The sequence below is a fragment of the Lepidochelys kempii genome, chromosome 3, assembly GCF_965140265.1.
Source record: "Lepidochelys kempii isolate rLepKem1 chromosome 3, rLepKem1.hap2, whole genome shotgun sequence".
Lineage (NCBI taxonomy): Eukaryota > Metazoa > Chordata > Testudines > Cheloniidae > Lepidochelys > Lepidochelys kempii.
In genome coordinates, this window is record NC_133258.1 from 128,027,998 (window position 1) to 128,033,997 (window position 6,000).

Consider the following 6,000-nt stretch of genomic DNA (forward strand, 5'->3'; position numbering starts at 1 on the left):
GTTGAACTTTCACAGTAAAGAGATTGCACTACAGTATTTGTATGAGGTGAATTTAAAAATATTTCTTTTGTTTCTTTTTTACAGTGCAAATATTTGTAATAAAAATAATATAAATACACTTTATACAGAATGCTCTATACACTTTGAATTCTGTATTGTAACTGAAATTAATATATTTGAAAATGTAGAAAACATCAAAAAAATTTCAATTTTTATATTCTGTTATTGTTTAACAGTACAATTAAAATTTTGATTAATCACAATTAATTTTTTTAATCAAGGTAATTTGTTTTGAGCTAATTACTTGAGTTAACTGTGATTAATTGACAGCCCTAGAACTTTCTATCCATAGAGATTCTATGGTACAGTTTGAGTCATTTAAGATTTTTACTTTATTTGACTGTGTGCTTTCTTTCTCATACAGTGCCACTCCCCCACCAGCACAACCTACTCTGTCATTCCTGTATATTTGTACCCTAGTATTACCACATCCCATTGATTATCCTAATTGAACCACATTTCCATGATGCTTATCATATCAATATTCTCATTTAATGCCAGGCACTCTAGTTTGCCCATCTTAGTATTTAAACTTCTAGAATTTTACATAAGCACTTGTACATTTTGTCAATATTCAGCTGCTTGTCTTCATGTGTTATAACAGAACTTCAGAGTTACAAACACCTAGGGAACGGAGGTTGTTTGTAACTCTGAACAAAATGTTATGGTTGTTCTTTCAAAAGTTTACAACGGAACATTGACTTAATACAGCTTTGAAACTTTACTAAGCAGAAGGAAAATGCTGCTCTCTCTTTAATATTTTAGTAGTTTACATTTAACAAGTAAGACATATACTCTTCATCATCCGAGAAGATGCCCCTGTGCCTAGCTGGTAGCTATCTATGGCCTCAATTCAACACAGCACTTAGGCCCAGATTTTTAAAGCTGTTTGGTCATTTCTGTGCTCAGCATCTCAACTCCTAACTAATTTAGGAGCCTACATTTCATTTTGAAAAGGGATTTAGACAACAGGTGAGATTAGACTGCTAAATACCTAAATCCCTTTTGAAAGTGTGATGGTGATGGCAGCAATGCCTAAATCTCTTTAAAAATCTGGTCCTTAGACATTTACTTAAGTGCTTTGCTGAATCAGGGCTTGAGTCAACATGGAAGATCAATGGTTTCAAAGTTAGTCAGGCCCTATAGCTGTACTCAGTGGAGCTATACCAGCGTACACCAGATGAGGATCTGGTCCAGCATGTAATACTCCTTTGCTTTCGCCATTCCCCACATTTGAATGCAGAATATTCCTGACATTTGACAGTGAGGTGAAACAACTTTCATGATGCTACTGAGATAATTATGATAAAACACAGAATTCAGATCAGCACTGGGAGGGAAAGGACTAAGGAGAAAGAAAAAAAGAAAGAAAAATAATCACATGCAGGAACAAAGGCTAAAGTTTTCAGACTTGGGTGCCTGTAGTTAAGCACTTCAATAAATGGTCCAGTATTCAGAGGTTAAACCATATGCACTGCCCATTAACTTTAATGGAACAACACAGTACTGGAGCTGGGGAATTTTTTCATGTGAATAATTTTTGGCAAAAAAAAAAATGCAGATTCAAGTCCACCGACACAATTCATTAATTGGGGTCAATTTCAGTGAATAGTTTCAATTAAATAAGAACACTATGGAAATGTCAAAACAGTTTATTTCAGAACTTCTGAAATGAAACACTAATGTTGCAGTTTGGAAAGCTGTTTTGTTCCAGAATTTCAATTTTATTAAAAACATATTTTAAAATAAGGTTAAAAAAAAAACCCTCAAAAATAAAATGAAACATTTCATTTTGGATCAACCCAAAATATTTTCACACATACCCCCACTCTTTCTTCCCCCACCATAAAAAGTGACAAGGTTTTGTTTCTGACTGCCCTAAACCAAACTTTACTTCCATTTTTTGGCTTAGCCACCAAGTGGAAAAATTGGTTATTTGCACAGCTCTACTCAGCATCCCTAAATTCAGACCTTTAATTATACGCCTAACTTTAGGCACACAATTTTGAAAATGCTGGCTTAAGACTTAACTCACTGATCGATTTTGTAGCAGTATAATATTACTCAAATAGTCATATAGTGCTAATAACAACATTAGTAATACTGACTTCTGGGACCTCCTTCCAGCTGAAGTGTATGGCTTTTTTCTTAGTCCTAATGACCATAACATAAACCATCAATCACAGGCTCTTATTCTAACATATGAATTTAATAGATAAAATACATATAAACCCTGATTCTGTTGGGGTTTAGATTATTGTTTTAGTTATTGGTATTAAGTGTCATTTCCCAAAGAGGACTATGAAGCAAAAGTGGCTGGGACACTGTACTGTTTGACATATAATTGTTAGCGGATGTTCAAATGATAACAGCAGTTCCTCAAAGTTATCTTTAGTCAAACTGCGCAGGCTCTTTTACATTTAGCTTATGCTATAACTGCAGCGAGTTCTTTAAAGATAACTAATGACTTTTTGAAAGTTCTGGAAGACATCTTTAAAGAGAAAACTGCACTGCTGCTGTTTGAATCGTGGGGAGCTCATAAACTGCTTGTAATTTTTTGTTCAAGGCAGTAGAGCATACTGTACCTTATGATTTTGCTTAAAAAAAAATCTATCTTTCCCTTCCCCCCCCGCACCACATACTACCTCCGCGCATACACCTATAAATTTAGATTTGTGACAAATTCCTTCCCAATTTTGTTTAACCCCTTCATCAGAATTTCAAAAACATCTCTACAGTCCAATGTTACATTGAAGTGATTTGTGAAACTCCTTTTCAAAGACTGAGGAATTTCACTCCTTTTCAAACATCATGGAATTTCACCTTGTGGGATAAACGGCCTGATCCTGTTCTCATTAAAGTCAATGATTGACCACTGGTTTCAATGGGAGCAGGATCTGACCCCAACTCCTACTTGCCTTGCTCATGCAATGCAGTCAGTGGGGTACTTTATGTGACTAAGGTGAGCATGTTTTGACTGTACATGGTATTTGCCAGTCTAGCCATGACATTTAACAAACAGCTTTTTATCAAAGCGATTTTGCACACTTCTGTCGTGTTCACCTGCACATACTTCTTCCAGGCGCAGTTGCAGTTTCTTGTGATGCCTGAGCATATTTGGTTCCCCTCCACACTTGAAAATGCAATAAACATTTAATAACAATTAAAAAACCAAGAGTTTGAAAGTAGCTTTTTTTACCATTGCAGTAAAATGGAAATTTTCTCTGAACAGCTTATGAAAAGCCATCTGTTATGCCAGTAACTGAAGAGAAGCTGCTTCGCTAAATTAAATGAAACAAACAAGCTACAATGGTATTGTTTTAATTAAAGATGCTGAATCAAGGATACAGCCCTCAAATGCAACATAAGGGTTTTATTCATTTGAAATGGTCCATGGCCTTCCACTCAGCAGAAGGGACTGATCTCAGTTACATACCAATTTATTTGACGTTGAGCTGGTCTCTTGTTTTCATTTAAACTTGAATGGTGGCCCACTCACCTTTACCCGATTCATTCATGAAGACAGGATTTCCAACCTCGAGAGATCAAAAATCACGAGTCGGACCCTCACGAATAGTGAGATTTTGAAAAGATCACACCGTGTGTTTGATGATTTCAGGTGGAAAAAGCCAACCTTTAATGCATGCAAAAATGCACACTTCTCCCTGGCTGCTCATATGGAGATTCTATGCACCCCATCCTGAATCCTATGGTATGGAAACTGCCATCCATTTCCTATTACTCTCTTGACCCCCAATCCTTGCCCCCCCCTCGGATTTCTCCTCTTCCCTGGACCCAGAAACAGCACCTCCCCAACTTCGTTGCCTCCTCTCCACCACACGGCTTCTCCTCTGCTTGGTTCCCAGGCAGAGGAAAAGTCCCAAAGTAGCAAGAGGTCAGGAAGTGTTGCTGCAGCAGTGGCTTTTCCCCAACTCCCCCTCCACTGCATCCTGGGGCCCCAGGACCCTCTCTCTGTTCTAGAGACATACATGAAGGCAGGGCTCAGTGGCAAGGCAGGTCTGTGTCCTCAGCACCCGAGGCTCTTGTGCAGAACATTGGCAACCCTGAAAAATCACAGGAACAGAGGCGCTTCTTGCATCACAGCGCCAAAATCCCCTGACTCATGATCAGTTCCTGAGAGTTGGCGATACAGCCTTACCCTGGGTGCTAGGATGAGATTCCTCTTCCCCCCCACAATGGCTGGAAGAGCTGCCATCCCATCCCATCCCCTCCATCTCCCACCCGCACCCACTGTGCCCTCCTCAGCCTCCCCCCGTCTCCAAATTCCCCTGCACTTTCCAAATCTGCCCCCTGCTCCCCTTCATACTCTCCATCCACATTCAGTGTGTATGCTGCTCCTCACAGTCCTGCCTAGCCAGCCGGATCATGAAGTGGCAGCCCTTTTGCCCGTGGGTGTGCCTTCAGTCTCACTGAAAACAGCAGGAGGAGGCAGCCAGTGTCACAAAGTGCAGTCTCACTCCCACATGCAGGTGGACAGTAGCCATCTTGCTGGCTTGAGCCCCACTGACAGCAATAGGCGATGGCAACCATTTTGAATAATGGAAAATTTGTGAGTTGGCACCTTTCGTCATATTTTCATGAGACAGGTTACAAAAAACCACAAAATTACTAGAGTTGTGATAAAAATCATGGGAGCTGGCAAAACTGTGAAGGCTACAACCAGGCCCTCTAGCTACAGAGAAGTGCTAGTATCCGTCTGCACAAGGGGGATTCCAGTGCAAATGAAAGTATTTATATCTGAAAGTCACTATGACTTAAATAGGAGCTTTTTGCATGAGTAAGGACTGCAGGATATGGAGCTTTCCTGTAGGTAGACTGGATACATACATAACCCTCTTCCCACTAATAAAAAGTGTTTCCTTAGCCTCCCTTCCACAAGGGAATGAATCTCCATAATAACCTACAAGTCTTGAGAGCTTTAGAGGACCAGCATGTTCAACCTTCAAGGAGGGGTGAAGAGAGAGCAACTAACACTGTTCTTGGACAAACTTCTCTTGCCCAGGACTCGTGGCATGGATAAACCTCAGAAATAAGCCACAACAAGACCTCCTCAGACAAAGATGATTGGGATGGTGCTATGAGGAGCATGGACCAAATTCAGACTTGGTGTTAACTGATACAGATCTGCTGAAGTCAGCTGAGAGGTGCATCCCCTCACACTGAAAATTGACCCATTGCCTTTTAGATCAACTGAGCCCATCTAAGCTGGGTGAATTTTGCTTTTGTTTATTTATCCATCCCTCTTGTAGGAACACTAGACATGTATAATAAGATTTGAAATTCTGCAAGGTCTCAAAGCCCTTGACAACACACCTTTAAGGAAAGTAAGTAGGATTGCACGCATCCTATGGATGGGTAAACAAATGAAGAAGCCAAGAGATTGCATGTGGTACAGTTGGGACTAAATTGCTGGTTCTCATTTACTTGCGCTAGCCATTAAACCACCCTCCCCACATCCGTTGATCAACTTCTACAATGTATTTTGATACTTGATTTTGTCTGGGTTTGGGATCCCCCAACATACACAGTGTTTTTGATATGCTGTTATGAACGCTGTGATGTTAGCTTTTGTATTGTGCACAGAAAATATGACACACAAGTGAAAATAAATGTAAAATGATGCATAATAAGTCTATGGAGGACATAGCACATATACCCTCTTTCCAGCCAAAATAAACCATAGGAAATTGTATAATAAGTTTATATTTTTTGAGGCAGATGGCAGACAGACAATCAACTTAACGGTTCTTTCCCAAGCCTCAACACTTTTTTTCCCAGACCTTGTATCAAGCAGCTCTGGTAATTCCCAAATTATTTTTTTAAATACAACTTCTAAAAATGAGATTAATTTAGTGCTCAAAAAATGGAAAGGCCTGTTTGCATTGGTGACCGCAAAGAGCCTGTCAAAGCATTGACAAC